Source organism: Rhinoderma darwinii, chromosome 12 (assembly GCF_050947455.1).
Source record: "Rhinoderma darwinii isolate aRhiDar2 chromosome 12, aRhiDar2.hap1, whole genome shotgun sequence".
NCBI classification, from domain to species: Eukaryota; Metazoa; Chordata; class Amphibia; order Anura; family Rhinodermatidae; genus Rhinoderma; species Rhinoderma darwinii.
The window spans coordinates 45,923,025-45,943,470 of NC_134698.1; the positions used below are offsets into that span (position 1 = coordinate 45,923,025).

At 44.4% G+C, this 20,446-nt stretch overlaps 1 long non-coding RNA gene across 1 annotated transcript in view; it reads left to right on the top strand.

Annotated features, from left to right (window-relative positions):
* The first annotated feature begins 2,600 nt into the window (after positions 1 to 2,600).
* LOC142664259 (uncharacterized) overlaps positions 2,601 to 20,446 on the top strand; it is a 34,403-nt gene continuing 16,557 nt past the window's right edge. Inside the window, exon 1 of the long non-coding RNA XR_012851244.1 lies at positions 2,601 to 2,675. This is a non-coding gene — a long non-coding RNA (uncharacterized LOC142664259). The remainder of the gene's footprint in view (positions 2,676 to 20,446) is intronic.

A 20,446-nucleotide genomic window follows, 5' to 3' on the forward strand; every position in this document is an offset into this window, starting at 1 on the left:
ACGGATGCAAAACGTCAGTTTTTATCGACGACACTCGGACCCTGTCGTGTGAATAAGGCCTAAGGGGCTATGTGTTGCGCTACCTACAGGGGGGCTCGTCTGGAGCTATCTACAGGGGGCTGTGTGTGGAGCTATCTACAGGGGGGCTGTGTCTGGAGCTATCTACAGGGGGGCTGTGTGTGGAGCCATCTACAGGGGGGCTGTGTGTGGAGCCATCTACAGGGGGGCTGTGTGTGGAGCCATCTACAGGGGGGCTGTGTGTGGAGCCATCTACAGGGGGCTGTGTGTGGAGCTATCTACAGGGGGCTGTGTGTGGAGCTATCTACAGGGGGCTGTGTGTGACACTATGTACAGGGAGGCTGTATCTGGAGCTATCTACAGGGGAGCTGTGTGTGGCACTATGTACAGGGAGGCTGTATCTAGAGCTATCTACAGGGGGCTGTATCTGGAGCTATCTACAGGGAGGCTGTGTCTGGCGCTATGTACAGGGGGGCTGTGTGTAGAGCAATCTACAGGGGGCTGTGTGTGGAGCTATGTACAGGGGGGCTGTATCTGACGCTATCTACAGGGGGCTGTGTGTGGCACTATCTACAGGGGGGCTGTGTGTGGAGCTATATACAGGAGGCTGTATCTGGCACTACCTACAGGGGGGCTGTGTCTGGTGCTATCTACAGGGGGGCTGTGTGTGGAGCTATCTACAGGGGGGCTGTGTGTGGTACTATGTACAGGGGGCCTGTATCTGGAGCTATCTACAGGGGGCCTGTATCTGGAGCTATCTACCGGGGGGCTGTATCTGGAGCTATTTACAGGGGGCTGTATCTGGAACTATTTACAGGGGGGCTGTGTGTGGCACTATGTACAGGGGGGCTGTATCTGGAGCTATCTACAGGAGGGCTGTATCTGGAGCTATCTACAGGGGGGCTGTATCTGGAGCTATCTACAGGGGGGCTGTATCTGGAACTATCTACAGGGGCCTGTGTCTGGCGCTATGTACATGGCGGCTGTGTGTGGAGCAATCTAAAGGGGGCTGTGTGGCGCTATCTACAGGGGGGCTGTGTGTGGCACTATCTACAGGGGGGCTGTGTGTGGCACTATCAACAGGGGGGCTGTGTGTGGCACTATCTACAGGGGGGCTGTGTGTGGCACTATCAACAGGGGGGCTGTGTGTGGAGCTATGTACAGGGGGCTGTGTGTGTAGCAATCTACAGGGGGGCTGTGTGTGTGGAGCTATGTACAGGGGAGCTGTGTCTGGCGCTATGTACAGGGGGGCTGTGTGTGGAGCGATCTATAGGGGGCTCTGGTGGATGATTTTTCCATTGACCGGTAGCAGAGTTACACAACTGGAAAAAAAAATCCCCATCATGAAACTCTGCTACCTGTCAATTGAAAAGTCATCAACCACAGGGTCTCCCTCTTGACTTTCATTGTTCTCAGCCTTTGGGTCTGTCCTGCAGCTGCTGCCGCCGTGATGAGAAAATGTTATACCCAAGATAGGAAAAGTAACACAAAGACGACATAACCGGATGCATAATATCTGTGATATCCAGACAGTCCAGAGATCCGCAGTGAGAAGGTGCGCACGTTATTTGCAGAAGGATCTGGCCGTGATTTGATGTGTTGATGCCGGATATTGGGCGTGGCTAGTGGCGTGGCTTAAAATGTCACTCTTTTCCAAATTCAAAAGTTGGGAGGTATGGAAAAACAGCTCCAAAAAACGTTTGTGGTTTTAAAAATGGCTGAAAATCAGGAGCTGTTTTTTCCTGAAAACAGCTCCGTATTTTACAGACGTTTTTGTTTAGCGTGTGAACATACCCTGAATTAAATGTAGCCCTTTAACCCGAGGCCACATTCACAAGTAGCATGTTTGCAGATTTCCTGTGCGGATTCTGCACTCGGAAAGGTACAGTACAATGGAAATTAATGGACTGGTTTCACACACAGCGCTTTCATGCGTTTTCGGCTGCATTTTTGGTGGGCTTTTTTGTGCATTTTTTCACCCAAAACACCACGACCAAATATTATTTTAAAGTCCATCGTGAAATATGAGAATGCCTACAGACACAGTATTTTGGTCTTTGGGGTCAGTGGCGTTTTTATCAAAATGCAGCATTCTCCAGGTATGGTGTTTTTTTAATGCAAATTTGCAATGCATCGTATTTATTTTGCATGAAAAAAAGTGTGAGAAGGAGGTCTTAGGGTCTATGCACACAGTGCGTTGGTGGTTTATTGACACAGTTATCAGAAAATTGCCACAAAAATGTATTTACTGTAATTCTTAAAAACACAAAAATGCTGAGCCAAAACAGCATATGGCAATACACACATGGCATATATTCACGCATAACATTTTCACAGGGTTTACAAATGCAGAATTGTATCACTTTTTTCTGCATATTTGGGGAAAAATGACAGGAAAATATATTTCTGTCATTTAAAAAACAAACAAACACAAGTAAAGGTTTATAAATGAGCATTGCGGCTGAGAACCAGTGCAGGATAACCATGTTACTACCATGGTTGTCCTTCAATAATACAGCAGCCCCTGGAGTACTACTCTGAGAAACCCAGGGATAGTTCATTTTGTCCTGCCTCTTGAGCCTCCCCTTCCTGAGCTCTTGGTAGTTGAATGGAGGAGGAGACTGCACCTGTGGATCCCAGGATGAGGAGATTATCAGGTAATACTGCCTCATACTAATGGCAGGAGGCAGTACAAAGTGCAACAAATAGTATCAGAACTACAAGTCCCAGCAGATCTTTACACTATCCCACAGCTACTGAGCCTAGGGGGCCAAGCTTTTGTTTTATGACAAGGGATGGGTCTGTATATGCCTATGTTAGGTGGCCGCCTGGCCCCACTATGCTGCTCTACATATTCCACAATATCTGTGATATAAGATGCTGTATATATATATATATATATATGAACAGTGACGTCAGGGGCTACTACTGGAGCGGAATCCCCTGCCATAGCGTCGGCAACGGGGATTCCGGTCCAGGATTAGCCACTGATATATATGGACAGTGACGTCAAGGGCTTCCCCTTTAAAGTAGCACTGTGCCCGGGGAGTCCTCGGCGAGCGGAGGAGCTCCCTTTGCTCCTCCGCTCTGAACTAATGCTGAAGCAGGAAGCTGACTGATCCTTGCTTTAACATTGGGTTCAACTGTATCTGCGTTCTGAGGACATAGCCCCAGCCGCCAGGGACAGCGGGACACAGCCCGGAATCCGGGACAGTTGGGAGGGTGCCGGTTGTAATGCAGCACTATCTACAGTAGGCTGTGTGGCAATTGCTCACCTACCACCAACGGACTGCGCTCCTTCATGACGTCATGAAGGAGCGCCAGCACATTCCTCCTTCAGACTTCTCCCTCCTCCCCCGAGGGAGCTACTGTGTCCTGCGGACTGCGTGTTTGAGACCCCTCACTTAGTCTATAGATGTATATATAATGTAGTTGTACTTATATAATAAAGCCGGCGCTCCATGCCAACACAAGATCGCCAGTGAGTCGCAGTAAAATTATGCCATTACCATGACTTGTACGTAAATGAAAGCAGGTTCCTGGAATACTGAGGAATTTATAGTGAATCATGCGCTGATATCTGGGATACTTTTGTTCCACGGTTTTATGTCTTACGTGGGTAATATTTAGAGTTAAACTATTCATTGTATATGATTTGCACTTAGGATACAGTGTAGATTTTTGCTTATGTTGCTATTATGTAACATGTTCAATGTTAACACCGTGGATACATACAATGTCCATGTTTTTAATCTTTGGGTCAAATTTGTTTTTATAATAAAGAGCTTTTGTACATTTGAACTCAATAGGGGAGATATGTCATGAATTGATGATTCCTAGTTATTTCTATATTATAGGCTGGCATATCGTAAACTGGATTCCTGGTTGTAAACAGTTAGGCTGGGTTCACACACCCTATTTACGGACATAATTCGGGCATTTTAACCTCGAATTACGTCCGAAAATACGGCTCCAATGCGCTGGCAAACATCTGCCCATTCATTTGAATGGGCTTTACGATGTTCTGTGCCGACCGTCATTTTTTTTTAAAAGAACGCCTGCGTCAAGGAAGTGCCTGTCACTTCTTGGGACGTAATTGGAGCCATTTTCCATTGACTCCATAGAAAAACAGCTCCAATTACGTCCGTAAAGGACGCTACGAAAAATGCCTGCACTTGCCTTTACGTCTGAAATTCCGGAGCTGTTTTCTCCTGAAAACAGCTCCGTAATTTCAGGCGTATCGGACGTGTACGTGTGAACATACCCTTATATGGACTTACCCCCTGTGTAGAATCTAGTTATGTATGCATTCTAGGCCTGGCACTGGTACCATATATATATACTGTACCCTAAGCCCAGCTCTGGTACTGCGTGTATACCCTAAGCGCTCTTGCACATGACCATGTGTGCCGCCCAAGTCCCGTCTATAATCCGTGGAAAGATAAGCCATGTTCTATCTTTCCATGGATTGGAGAGTATGGTCCGTTTTCACAGACCCGATTCACCCACTGAAGTGAATGGTTCTGTGAAAACAACATGGTGCCACTCGGATGCCGTGAAAGCAAGTGCAGCAATTACGCAGTATAAATTGACACTTTGCTGTAAATCTATGGCGTATTAAAGTATTAGCAATGAACTCCAATGCGGAAAATTTGCAGATATTCCTCCCAATGTGAACATACCAGAAGGGTCAATGCACACAATGCGTATTACTTGTGTAATACAGTACCGCAGCGTAATACACTACCAACATAGTCGATGAGATTCCAGGAAATCTCATGCACACGCTGCAGTATTTTTCAGGACAGAAATTGACCTGCAGTTCGTTTTTTAGAATCCGCAGCATGTCAACTTATCTTGCGCTTTCGCTTGCGAATTGTATCTGCTTATTGCTGTGGAAAATCAAAGTAAATCCCGCAGCATGAACATGCGTTGAAAAATGCATCAAAACTTAAAAACCGTACCGAAAAACGCATAAAAAAACGCACGATCCGGTGCAGTTTTAGCTGCGAATTTCCTGCGGTATTGGTGGGTATTTTCCGCATCAAAATACGCTACGTGTGCATGTAGCCTAAAGGGTCATGCACACGGCAGAGCATGGAGCCTACAGTATATGGCTCCTATAGTACAGAGCTGAACATAGATATTCTCCCCTAAAAGCAATGCTTCAATAGGGGAACACCTCCATGCATACAGAGTCCATGACATGATTTTTTTAATGTTGGATTAATTGAGAATGTGACAGAAAACCGCTCCTTATGAAATCATAGGCGTACAGAAGAGGACCCATGCACCTCTTTGGAAACTCTATTATGGCTCCTTACAAAATGGAGTTGCAATACGAACATGTGCATGAGCCATACACCTAGCTCTGGTACTACATGTATATACTTAGTCCCTGTTCCATGCATTATTTTAAGGCAAAACCAGAATTAGATCCAGGACAGGCATATATAAAGGCCTTTCTTTATATATTCTGTTTAGGTTCCGTTCCTGGTTTTGGCTTAAAAAATACTTGCAAAATCTGCAGTTAATCTGCATTGTGTGAACAAGGCCTTATGCTGGAATCACACTTAGTTTTTGTGGTAGTTTTTTTTAGCTGAAGCCAAGAGTGGATCCAAAAAGAAAGAAAAATATGAAGGAATATGAAGACAGTTAGGTCCAGAAATATTTGGACAGTGACACAATCTTCATGATTCGGGCTCTGCTGCCACCATATTGGATTTGAAATTAAACAACTGAGATGCAATTCAAGTGTAGACTTTCAGGTTTAATTCAAGGGGTTGAATAAAAAAACGTTTAGGAATTGCAACCATTTTTCTACACAGACTCCTCGTTTCAGGGGCTCAAAAGTAATTGGACATTACCACAAATAAAAAAAGTTTTTTTAATACTTTGTAGAGAATGAATATTTTCTCTGTTGCCCCAACACATGTATGCTTGTAACCCTGTTGCTAAATTAATGCAGGAAAAGAAACAGGCGTGGCTTGCTGAGCATGTAGAGAGCCGCACGTTGGTGAGCTCCTGCAGAGAACTCCTTAAACTATCCGATACTTTGCCTGAGGTGATCTATAATTAGCGAAACATACCTGGATTGCTGTACCTCCGCTAATTTTCACTTGCTGTGGTGAATGAGGGTTGGTGAGCTGAAACATGACCAAAAGTAAGGCACGATGTACTCAGAGACCGGTGGACCAGGATCTGCAAGATGGCGACGGGGAGGAAATGCGGGCTGTGCAATATGTTGTGCCGGTGGTTACGATCGCGGACAGACTGGAGCGGTTTGCCCGTACTGCAAATGAGCCCAGGGAAAGGTGCACTGGGGAGCAGCATATTCCTGATCCTGTTGTTCTCGATGGGACTGCAGCAGTGAGTGCTACGGCCTCCAGGGCAGCTGAGAAGCCAGCTGGTGAATCAAGGAGGGAGTCGATATCTGTGCAGAAGGCAATGGAGGGAGGTGAGCCTACATTAAGAGACGTTTTTTTTTGCTATTAACTACTGCAATTCCACACTGTCTACCTTGAGGCTGAGTTCACACGACCTATTTTCAGACGTAAACGAGGCATATTATGCCTCGTTTTACGTCTGAAAATAGGGCTACAATACGTCGGCAAACATCTGCCCATTCATTTGAATGGGTTTGCCGACGTATTGTGCAGACGACCTGTAATTTACGCGTCGTCGTTTGACAGCTGTCAAACGACGACGCGTAAATTGACTGCCTCGGCAAAGAAGTGCAGGGCACTTCTTTGCAATGTAATTTGAGCCGTTCTTCATTGAACTCAATGAAGAGCAGCTCAAGATATACGAGCGTCACAGACGCCTCGTATATTACGAGGAGGAGCATTTACGGCTGAAACGACGCAGCTGTTTTCTTCTGAAAACAGGCTGTCATTTCAGCCGTAAATGCCTGCTATCGTGTGAACATACCCTGAATGTGAAGGTGGGTGCCATGAAGTAAGATATCGCTTTTATTAGGCACGATATGCAAAAAGTTAATGAGCGATTAGGTGAAGTGGAGGGACGGGTCACAGACCTGGAAGATAATATGTTTAAAACCATGAAAGATTCAAAAAATCGACACAAGAAATTGTTGCCTTATTTAAGAAAACCGACGACCTAGAAAATAGGTTACGTCGTAATAATGTCAGACTGATTGGAATACCGGAAAAATCGGAAGGTCTGAACTGCAGGGAATACCTGGAAAAATGCTATTGAGCGGGCTCACCGTGTGCCGACTCGCCCATTTCCACCTGGGCACCCACCGAGGCCTATACTGGCTAAGTTACTACACTATAAAGACCGGGATATTATTCTACGGAAAGCGAGGGAATACCCGATCTGGTTATAAATGGTGGAAAAATTTCCATATTTCCGGATTATTCAGCAGAAGTACAGCGTAAAAGAGCGAAATTTCTAGATATCAAGAAGAGGCTGAGAAATCTTCAAGTGGCGTATTCTATGCTATACCCAGCGAAGTTGCGTGTCGCAGCTTTGGGAGGAATTCATTTTTTTGAAAATCCGCAAGTGGCCATGCAATGGCTGGATGGACACGAGAGGCAACTATGTGTCAAGACGCCCTGAAATATGTTTCATATATCCTATTTTGCTGGTCATATATCCTGTATTTTGATTAATGAAATGTAAAGGAATGAATATATGATCTAATCTGTTGTTATTTACTGGTCTCTCAGGCAGCACTGATGGGCTTTATGCCCTGCAAGTTTATTGTTATATTTTTAATGCAGGATACGTGTTTAGATAAAATGGTCATACGATCTGTACCATTCTATTGTGGTTTTGTATATTTCATCAGTAGGAATCTCAACACCCACTCTCTCGGTGAGAGAGGTTTACTATGTTTATATGTGGGGTTTTCTTTTGTGGGGATTTTGGGAATAAAGTCGGCACCTAGTTGGATTGTACACCGCTGTTTACAGATGACACATGTACGGCTAAATATTGTGTTTTATTCTAAATATGGCAAATTCAGTCAGATTTATTAGTTGGAATATTAGGGGAATGGCTGATGCCACAAAATGTCAGGCCATTTTTCAACTTATTAGTGAGCACCAGCCAGCGATTGTCTGTCTGCAAGAGACACATATGATAACTGAAAGATTACAACAGCTAAAGAGGAGGTGGGTGGGATTTAGTGGTCACTCTACATACTCAGTATATTCTAGGGGAGTAAGTTTTTTAGTACATAAACAGATTCCATTTAATTGTCTGGATATGGAGGTGGACACAGAAGGTCGATATATTTGTGTACTCTGTACCATATATTCAAAAATGTTTATAATAATATCTATATACATACCTCCTCCTTTTTGTAATAGAGTCTTATTAAAGGCCATGTCTTTTGTGGCGGATAAACCAGGGATACCTTTGCTCCTACTCGGGGATTTCAATAATATTCTTGATTCCAACTGGGACAAATGTAGAGAGGGGGACAGGAATGAAGGGAAGGTTGGGACTCCATTTGGTACATTGGTACAAGAAATAGGATTGTTGGACATATGGAGATTACAACACCCTTGTGAACGGGAGTTTTCCTGCTGTTCATCCACGTATTCTTCTTTATCCCGTATAGATCTGGCCTTGGGGAATGAGGGTATGATGCCCTTAGTTAATCAGGTGGAGTATCTACCTACAACGTTATCAGATCATTCTCCCATTAGGGTCACGGTTGATATTAATAACCAGAGTCCCCAACGCCCGAGAATCTGGAAGCTGAACCCTTTCTGGCTGACTTTGGTTGATGGGCAAGGTTTCATTGCCCAAAGGCTAGAGGACTATTTTCAAATTAATTGTGGCTCTTCTTCTGTTCCCTATGTATGGGATGCAATGAAGGCGTATTTGAGAGGCCTGTTTATGCAGGCAATTAGCAGGCACAAAACAGCTACTAGGGTGGAGGATGCGAGACTACATGAAGAAATGAGTAAGGCAGAAGCGGCATTTATTTTAAATCCTACTGTGGTGCAGCAAATGAGTTTGCGAAGAGCACAAGAGGCACTTAATTTACACCTGTTCGCTGTAGCGAGCAGAAAACGGCAGTTTTTTGCACAGAATACCTTTGAAGAAGGAGAAAAGGCTGGTCATATGCTAGCAGTGGTAGCAAAGGCACAACAGGGGGTAACACATATCACTGCTTTAAAAACGGCGGAGGGCCATTTAGTTACAGAGAACTTGGAAGTTGTAAAAGTTTTGAGAGACTTTTATTCAGACCTATATACCTCCAAGGTGCATCCATCTACATCTGATATTTATACATTCTTAAATAAAGCAGAGCTCCCTAAGCTGTCAGGAAGCGCCAAGGCACTTCTGGATTCTCCACTCACGTTGGAGGAACTGGAAGAAGCGGTCAAACAGATGGCTAATGATAAGGCACCTGGGGCGGACGGGCTACCAGTTGAAATTTATAAAAAATACTCTAAGGTGCTCTTGCCCAAATTATTAGAAGTATTTCATTATTCATTGGATTGTGGTTCTTTGCCGGCTTCTATGCAAGAAGCCATTATTGTGGTCTTGCCAAAACCCGGGAAAGATCCTCAATTAGCTGATTCTTATCGACCGATTTCATTATTAACATCTGACGTTAAGATTCTGGCAAAGGCATTAGCTCTGCGGTTGAATGGTGTTATCTCTACCATTATACACCCGGATCAGACCGGTTTTATGCCTGCTACGTCGACAGCCATGAATTTGAGACGTTTATTTTTAAATCTTCAGCTGAGGGCAGACGATGTAGGTGAAAGAGCCATTTTTTCACTGGACGCTGCCAAAGCGTTTGACAGTGTGGAATGGCAATATCTTTGGTGCACCTTGGAGGCTATGGGTTTTGGACCATCTTTTATAGCATGGATTAAGGTCCTGTATTCTTGCCCTACAGCCAGAATACAGGCAAATGAAGGATTGTCTCCCCGGTTTGCTCTTGAAAGAGGGACAAGACAGGGATGCCCCTCCTGTTTGCCGTGGCAGTAGAGCCCTTGGCAGCGCGCATACGTCTGTCTGATGATATTAAGGGCTTCTTGTATGGCTCGGTGCAAGAAAAGGTAGCGCTTTATGCAGATGATATGCTTCTATACTTGGGGGATGTGGGTAGCTCTCTGGCAGAAACAATATCCCTAATTGAGAAATTTGGGGCATTGTCTGGGTTTAAAATAAATTGGGATAAATCCCATCTGCTCCCTGTGGATTCAATGTGCTCTATACCAGGGGTGCATGGGGTACCTGTAGGACGCGTTAAACATCTTAAATATTTAGGGATCAAGATCTCGACCTCCCCTTCTGAATATGTTGCTCTCAATTTGCAACCCCTTCTGGTCAAATTTAAAATGAAAATAATGGCTTGGTGTAAATTACATCTGACAGTTGTGGGTAGGGTCAATCTTATCAAGATGATCTTAATGCCACAATTATTGTATATTTTACATAACTCCCCTGTATGGATCTCATTACGCAACTTTTATTATATTAATGCACTTTTTAGGGACCTAATATGGCGGAAGGGTCGCTCAAGAATTAGATTAGAAATTCTACAGCGCGCAAAGCATGACGGCGGTCTGTCCCTACCCAACCCTTGGATATATTTTCTTGCCTCCCAATGTCAGCACTTTAAGGGGTGGGGGGAAATTATATCAAAGGGATCCAATGGATCGATTCTACAGGCACAGTTTGGACCATCTGTTTTATTCTCAGTATTGGAGGCAGGTCACTCTATGTTGGCGGGCAGGAATACGCCCACATATACACTAATGCGTAAAGTATGGGATAAAGTCCGAGCTATTAGAGATATGGGGGTTTGCACAATTTTTACACCTTTATGGGGGAATAAGGCACTTCCGGAATTCTTCTCTCTTGAAGGATTTGAAGGTTGGAAAGCAAGAGGCATCCTTTATATCTCACAGTTGCTCCAGGAGGATGTATTTAAAACTTATCAACAGATCCAAGAGGAGTTTGAATTACCTCGAAATTCCCTCTATCAATACTTACAGATAAGACATGCTTTTGATGCCCAGAAGAAGGCGGTGGATTTGGCAATACACGCAGATGGGGTGTTGTCTGTTTTACATACCGGGAGTGTTACATCGGGGGTTATTTCACATATCTATCAGTTGTTGATCAGTAAATTTTTTGATACCCCCTGATGGCTTCTAAAAAATGGGAAAGAGATATGGGTCCCATCTCTGAAGAACAATGGATAGATATTATGAAAGCAGTTCCGAATATTTCTCTTAGTGAGGCTGGGCGCCTTTCTCAATTATATATTATCCATAGAGTATATAGGACTCCTAAATTTATTTTTCATATTGGGGTAAGGAGTGACTCGAAATGCCCCAGATGCGCGGAAGAGGAGGCTGACCATATGCATATGTTGTGGTCCTGCCCACAGTTAACCACGTACTGGATGGATGTACTGAAGGTGATTCAGGAGGCCTATGGACCTGTGTTGCAAGGGACTCCTATGGAATGTATTATGGACACCCCACCCTCTACTTTGGAGCGGTTTGCTATTGTAAGGTTGCTATATATAGCTAGAAAACGAATTGTCCTACATTGGATACAAGGCGCCCCGCCGACTAGGAGCGAATTCATTGCAAAAGTGAATAAAATTATTGTATTGGAAAAGGTTGTCTATGTAAAGTGCAAAACGCTTAAAAAATTTGAATCCATATGGGGACCATGGGTAGGGATAATGGAATCTGTATTATAAAATTTATTCAGGGACTCTGTATGCCTGCCAGCCTTTACACGGTATTGGGGTTATGTATATAGATGTGGGATAAGGAGAAGGGGGGAAATAGAGGATTAAATATCTGCCATATATTATATCTGTTTTGTATTATACATGCTTGTAGACGATTAAGCTACTTGACATTTGGAAAATGATCTGTCCCATGTACCTTATATTTTGTGAATAATGTATTCGATATTTGGTACAATTTCTATTTCATATACTATCTAATTTGGAATTTTGTGACGGTGCCTGGGGGGAGGGTTTGGGATAGGGTTTGTTTAATATGTTTTGTACTATATAATTTTGAAACTTCAATAAAAAAATAAAAAAAATTATCTGATTTAAAAAAAATAATTAATGCATACTGCGGTATTTTCATAGTGACATAGGTTGAAAAAAGTCTAGTTCAACCTATTTTTTTTTTGCCTGTGGCATTGATCCAGAGGAGGCAATAACCCCTATAAGGCGGAAACAAAATTTCTTCACCTTCGGAGGAAAATTCATCCACCACTTAAATGAACAGTTCTCTAAATAACTTCCTTGATAAAACTCTTTCAATTAATTAACCATGACAATTTATTAGGTAATCCACTCAGCTGTTTTTTTTTTCTAAACTAAAAACCCCAGTTTTGATAATTCTTCAGGGTACTGCAGTCACCTATTCCATTTATCACTTTGGTTGCCCACCTTTAAGCACAAGTTCTATTATGTCCTTCTACTGAACTGGTGCCCAAAAGGGTACACAATATTCTATATGTGGTCTGGCTAGTTATTTGTAAAGAGGCACAACTACAGTACGTTCTCATCATGTGCATCTATGCCCCTTTTGATGCATTCTATGATGACGTTATTTGTCCTGGCAGCAGCTGCCTGACACTAATTGCTACAGTTCAGTTTACTGTCGACATAAAGGGGTATTTCTTAAAGGGGTATTCCCATCTTAGACATTTATGGCATATCAACAGGATATGCCATAAATGTCTGATAGATGCGGGTGCCTCTACCTATATTAAGAACAGAATTCCCCCCCGACCCCATCTCTGCCTGGTGAGTTTGCCCTTTGCGGTGACCAGGGAGTATGCAAATAGCCAAACTCGCTGCACTAGGCTGTTTCTGTAACTCCCATAGAAGTGAAAAGAAGTTATGGAAACAGCTTAGCACAGAGAGCTATGCTCTTTACGGAACTTGGGAGAGATGGTGCCAAGTGGTGGTCATACGCTCGAAGGACAGGTTCCCATGGGTCGGATAAGCTGCGTAAAAATCACACAGCGTATCTGACCTGGAACACGCAGCACCTTCCGTCTGAAAAATTGTGCCACATTGTGCAATCTAACAGAGTAAAGACATTTATACCGCACAAGCTTAACCCCTTAATGATCACCAATACGCCTTTGCACGGCGGCCCAGTGCAGGCGGGTGCTCGGCTGTCTAATGACAGCCAGGCCCCTGCTCCAATGGTAGCGATCGAAGTTTACTTCGATCGCGGCCGTTTAACCCATTAAATGCTGTAGTCAATAGCAAGCGCAGCATTTAACCTGTTTACAGAGGGAGGGTGCTCCCTCTCTCACCTATCGGCGGCCCGCAAATGCAATCGTGGGCTTCCGATGGGGTGCCATGAGTTAATCAATAAGTCCCATGTACCCCAAAACGGTACCAATCAAAACTACGTCTCGTTCCGCAAAAAACAAGCTCGCATATCACTACATTGACGGAAAAAAAAAAAAATGATGGCTCTTGGAAAGCGATGATGCAAAAACAAATAATTTTAGTTCAAATTTTGTGCAAAAGTCGTAAAACATAAAAAATCTCTACATATGTGGTAGCATCATAATTGTACCGACCCATAGCATAAAGGTAACGTGTTATTTATGCCACACAAGGAACTACGTGAATTTTCAGGGTTTTTTTTCTATTCCCCCCCCCCCCCCAAAAAGTTGTTTTTTTATAAAAGTTAATAAAAAAATTATATGTACACCAAAATAGTGCCATTAAAAAGTACAACCAGTCCCGCAAAAAAACAAGTCCTCATACAGCTATGTCGACGGAAAAATAAAAAAAGTTATAGCTCTTTGAAATCGGCTATAGAAAAACGCAAATAATAGCTTGGTCATTAGGGCCTAAAATAGGCCGGTCATCCACATACGCGACAGATTTGTAGCAGACAGGGCCAGACACAGATATTTGGGGGTCCTTCTTGTGCAACAACAGTGTATGGGCCTTTGGGTGTTTTCTATGCTGTGCTATTAACCCCTTCCCCCTGCTTGCATTCTGGGCCCTAATGACCAAGCAATATTTATACTTTTTCCATCGTCACATTCGAAGAGCTATAACTTTTTTATTTTTGCGTCAACATAGCTGTATATGGTCTTGTTTTTTGCGGGACATGTATTTTTTAATAGCACCATTTTGGGGTACATATTATGTATTGATTAACTTTTATTAACTTTTTTTGGGGGGAAATTTTGCCACTCTTTTTGCGTCCTAAATCTACGCCATTTACTGTGTGGTATAGATAACACAAACTTTATTCAACGGGTTGTTACGATTGCAACGATACCAAATTGTATAGATTTTTTTTTTTACGTTTTACTACTTTTACACAGTTTTAAAAAAAATTATTTGTTTTTGTGTCTCCATATTTGAAGAGACATAACAGCCATGCAGTTGTATGAGGGCTTGTTTTTGCGGGACGACTTGTAGGTTTTATTGGTACCATTATGGAGTAGATGCGATTTTTTTTGATCACTTTTTATCACATTTGTTTTAAGTCAGGATTCACAGAAAACAGCAATTTTTCCATTGTTTTTTTATTTTATTTTTTACAGCGTTCACAGTGAGGGTTAAATAATGTAATGGCTTTATAGTCGCGGTCGTTACGGATGCAGCGATACCGAATATGCGTAACTTTTTTTGCTTTATTTTGTTTTTTCTTAATAGTAAAGCATTTTGTAAGGGGAAAAAGTGGGTTTTTCATTTTTATTAAACTTTTTTAATAGTCCTACTAGGGGTCGTCCGATCGCTTTTATAATACACTGCAATACTTCTGTATTGCTGTGTATTACTGCCTGTCCGTTTAAAACGGACAGACGTTTGCTAGGCCATGCCTCCGGCATGACCTAGCAGGCATTCATTACAGGCAGACCTGGGGGCCTTTATTAGGCCATCAGAGACACAGACACTCGGCGATCTTATTGCCGGGTGCCGGTGGGATGAGAGGGAGTTCCCTCCCTCTCTCCAAAACCACTCAGATGCGGAGCTCGCTATTGTGCGCTGCATCTGAGGAGTTAAACGGGTGAGATCGATACTGATATTGATCTCACCCGTTCGAGCAGGGATGCTGAGAGCAGGGACATTTAACGGCTCCCTGCTCTGTTTATTTATTCTGATGCAGCGCCGTGAAAAGTCTATTGCATCAGAATAAAGCTCACTAGTGACCACCGTGAAAAGGCGTATCGGCGGTCATTAAGACGTTAAAAACCAAACAATCCACCAGTAATTGTGAGCTATAAAATTCACTATCTGTAATCTGACAGTAGAGAGCAGCTTTTAAGCTGACAATGGGCCTCTTTACATACTGGGACCCTGTGCAACTGCACAGGTTGCACATATGATATCTCCGTCCATAGCAAAATCTGTGGATTTTGCTGCAGATTTTTCTATGGGTTCACCGCAGATTTCACCTCTTCTACATTGAAAAGTGTGACCATTCAGAACAGAATGGTCATGCTGTGAATTTGAAAATCTGCAGCATGCTCTGATTTCTGTGTGGAAAATGTTCTGCAGCATGTGAATGAGATTTGTTATATTTATATTTCTGCTGCAAACTTTCCGCCCGCAAATCAAGAAGGTAGATTTGCAACAAATCTGATATGTGTGGAGGTGCCCTAAATGGGTTTTCCAGGATATGTATACAAGACTGGTTGTATGCAGTGGTGTGATAAAATAACAGAATAAATATTACTCACCTGGTAAATTCCACGCCGCTCCAGTATTACTGTTACTTGACTGTCTCCACTGGCGTAGCTATAGGGGTCGCAGCGGTCGCAATTGCGACCGGGCCCCGAAGCCAGGGGGGCCCACGGCCCCCCCGCACCACATCAATAAAAAGTTACTATAGTAACTCGGGCCGCGGGCCCCTGTTACTATAGTAACATACTTTACTTACCTTCCTGGTTCCGGATCGCAGCGGAGGCCCTGACGTCAAGCGCTGTGCGCAGCGCATGACGTCACAGCGCTATGCCGCCGCGCACAGCATCAAGACTACAGAACTCCCGCCGCGGTCGAAGAGGAAGGTAAGGTTAGCCCTGACTGGCGGGGTCTGACTCCCGGGACACGCCAATCAGCTGTTTTGAAGGGGCCGCAGCACTCGTACGAGAGCTGCTCCCCTTCATTCCTGTCACTTCATTCCAAAACAGCTGATTTGCGGGTCCCGGGCGACACATCAGCTATTGATGGCCTATCCTGTGGATAGGCCATTAATGTTTAGGGACTGCACAACCCCTAAGCCTACGATGTATCAGGCTTAGGGGGCCCATGAGACAGGATCACAGATTGTGTGATCCTGTCTGCTGGGCCCTGTATCTAAGCCAGTCACATGGTAGGCTTAGATACATGGCCCATGCGTGATCCTGTCTGCTGGGCCCTGTATCTAAGCCTACCACACTGTAGGTTTAGATACAGGGCCCCAGCACACAGTAATCTTATACTGTATAAGATTACTGTCTGCTGGACCCTGTATCTAAGCCTACCTTGTGGTAGGCTTAGATACAGGGTCCCACAGACAGTATCACACATGGGCCCTGTATCTAAGCCTTAGGGTATGTGCACGGACACTAATTACGTCCGTAATTGACGGACGTATTTCGGCCGCAAGTACCGGACCGAACACAGTGCAGGGAGCCGGGCTCCTAGCATTATAGTTATGTACGATGCTAGGAGTCCCTGGCTCGCTGCAGGACAACTGTCCCATACTGTAAACATGTTTTCAGTACGGGACAGTTGTCCGGCAGCGAGGCAGGGACTCCTAGCGTCGTACATAAGTACGACGCTAGGAGCCCGGCTCCCTGCACTGTGTTCGGTCCGGGACTTGCGGCCGAAATACGTCCGTCAATTACGGACGTAATTAGTGTGTGTGCACATACCCTAACACATGTGTTACTAATCATTTTTTGTGTGTTTTCTTACAAGTTCTCGGTCGTTAGACTACGGCAGATTCCAGGACTACTTCGATGACAGCTTTTTTTTTTATTAATAAAATGGTTAATGAGGGCTGTGTGTTTTTTTTTTTATTTCAATAAAATATTTTTTCTATGTCTTTGTGGTTTTTTTTTAAACTATATTACTACCGCCTTAGTAATGGCCGCCGGCTGATTGACAGCATCCATTGCTAAGGCGGGGCTTAGTGTTAGCGGATGCAGAGGCTAACACTAACCCCCTTTATTACCCCGGTACCCACCGCCTCCAGGGGTGCTGGTAAGAGCCAGGTACGATCCAGTACCTGACCATCTGTAGTGATGGTCGGCCACTGGGGTGGCCGCAGGCTCGTATTATCAGGAGGGGAAAGGCCAAAAACAGTGGCCCTTCCCATCCTGGTAATGCTGCCTGCTGCTGCTTTATTGTATCTGGCTGGTTATGAAAATGGGGGGGACCCCACGTCATTTAAAAAAAAATAAAAAATAATTGGAAAGAACGATGTCGGGTCCCCCCCCCAATTTTCATAACCAGCCAGATACAACACAGCAGCAGCAGGCAGCATTACAAGGGTGGGAAGGGCCACTGTTTTTGGCCTTCCCCAGCCTAATACTACCAACCTGCGGCCACCCCGGTGCCTGCCCGTCACTACAGATGGTCGGGTACTGGTTTGTACCCGGCTCTTCCCAGTACCCCTGGTGGCGGTGGGTACCGGGGTAATAATGGGGGTTAGTGTAGCCTCTGCACCGGCTAACATTAAGCCTCGCCTTAGTAATGGAGGTTGTCAATCAGCCAGTGGCCATTACTAAGGCGGTGATAATAAAGTTTAAAAAGATACAAGCACATAGAAAAAATATTTTATTGAAATAAAAAAACACAACCCTCATTAACCATTTTATTGAGAATAAAAAAAACGCCGTCATTGAAGTCCTCGTATCCGAAGTCCAACAACCGAACCTGTAAAAAAAACACAAACACAAAAATAATCAGTAACACATAAAGAAGCAAAATTATTATTCTTACCTATCCTGGGTCCAGCGCTGGAGCCGCAATGTCAGCGAGCTGGGCCCTGTATCTAATCCTATCATGTGTGATACAGTCTGCTGAGCTGTGTATCTAATCCAATCATGTATGATACTGTCTGCTGGGCCCTATATCTAATCCGATCATGTGTGATACTGTCTTCTGAGCCACTGTATCTAATCCTATCATGTGTGGTACTGTCTGCTGTGCCACTGTATCTAATCCTATCATGTGTGATACTGTCTGCTGAGCCACTGTATCTAATCCTATCATGTGTGGTACTGTCTGCTGAGCCACTGTATCTAATCCTATCATGTGTGGTACTGTCTGCTGAGCCACTGTATCTAATCCTATCATGTGTGATACTGTCTGCTGGGCCACTGTATCTAATCCTATCATGTGTGATACTGTCTGCTGAGCTGTGTATCTAATCCTATCATGTGTGATACTGCCTTCTGAGCCACTGTATCTAATCCTATCATGTGTGATACTGTCTGCTCAGCCACTGTATCTAATCCTATCCATAGTTTATAGGGTCGTAGTGCTATAGATATGCTATGCTGTCTCATATACACACTTTTTTTTGGGGCGGACACATATGTATTGGGGCTATTTCCCGGACATTTTAAGCCCTGAGGGTATGTTCACACGGCAGCGTCCGTTACGGCTGAAATTACTGTGCTGTTTTCAGGAGAAAACAGCACCGTAATTTCAGCTGTAATGGCATGTGCAGGCGTCTTTTGCTGCGTCCATTACGGAAGTAACTGAAGCTGGTTTTCCATGGAGTCCATGGAAAACGGCTCCATTTACGTCTGAAGAAGTGACAGGCACTTTTTTACGTGCCGCCTTTTGACAGCGACGCGTAAAAAAAAATGACCGTCGGCACAGAACATCGTAAGACCCATTCAAATGAATGGGCAGATGTTTGCCGACGCTTTTGAGCCGCATTTTCGGACGTAATTCAATGCTAAAACGCCCGAATTACGTCCGTAAATAGTGTGTCTGAACCCAGCCTTAGTGACGCCCCCGGCTGCTAGTGCTGCATTGTTGGGTCACTTAGGAGACCCAGCGATGCAGCTGAAAGCGGACCGTCGGCCATGAGAAGTTTGCGGGGGGCCCAGTAAGAATTTTTTCATCGGGGCCCATGAGCCTCTAGCTACGCCCCTGACTGTCTCTGAAACTGGCCAACAGTGATGACGTTACAACTACCCACATTTGACTGCTGCTACTGTCCACAGCAGTGATGGTAACAGGCAGTGGCGGATTAAGTGTACCATGGGCCCTGGGCTGTTGACACAACTTGGGTCCCCTCACACGCAATTCAACCCACCCAATCCGCTCACACAGTACCCGTCAGTGCCACTGACCTGACGGATCCAGGTTTTAGCACTAGATACAGCTGCTCTGTATACATGATACAAAGCATCTGTATCTCAAAAAGTAAAAATAATTTTTAAGAAAAAGTATTTCGAAAGTTGCACCAAATACACTGATACACTTTTTTTATAGAAGAAAAAAAAAATAACAATAATAATTGTAACACCTCTCTTTAAAGTGTAACTAAACTTTTAAAAAACTTTTGACATGTCAACGTGATATGTCGGAACTTTTAATCGGTGGGGGGTCTGAGCAGTGAGACCCCCACTGATCGCTAAAATGAAGAAGCAGAAACGCTCGGTTGAATGCTGCGCCGCTTCGTTTCTGACCGGCATTCCTTGGAGTGGTGTACGTCCGTACACCGCTTGCTCGGCTTTCCGAGAAAAGCAGATCAGAAACAAAGTGGCATAGCGGTCACCTGAGCGCTTCTGACACTTTGTTTTAGCGATCGGTGGGGGTCTCAGTGCTCGGGCCCCCACCGATCAAAACTTCTGACATGTCAGAAGTTTTTTAGAAGTTTAGTTACACTTTAAAGGGGTTTTCCCATCAGGGACATCTATGACATATCCACAGGATATGTCATAAATGTCAGATAGATGCGGGTCCCACCTCTGGGACCTGCACCTATCCCCATTCTACCTCTTTCTGCTCTCACTGCCTCCCAGCCGCTTCCTGACTTCATTGTCGGGAGTTATGAAAACAGAGTAGCTCGCTGGGCTATGATGTTTCCGTAACTCTCATAGTAGCGAATGGCAGTTACGGAAGCAGCGTAGCATGCAAGCTACGCGGTTTCCGTAACTACCATTCAGTTCTATGGGACTTATGTAATCAGCCTAGCTCAGCGAGCCACACGGTTTTCGTAACTCCCAACCATGAAGTCAGGAAGTGGTCAGGAGGCAGCGAGAGCAGAAAGAGGTTTAGGGTTCCCCGGGTCTAGAGATAGGTGTGGGTCCAAGACGTGCCTATCATGTCGCACGTCTGCTAGCCCTGCAAATACTGTCCCCGCCTCAGCCGATTTTAGCTTCTTTGCTGCCTGAGACGAAAATTGAAATGGCGCCCCCCAGCGACCCTATTCCGTCCCAGCCCGCCCCTGCTATT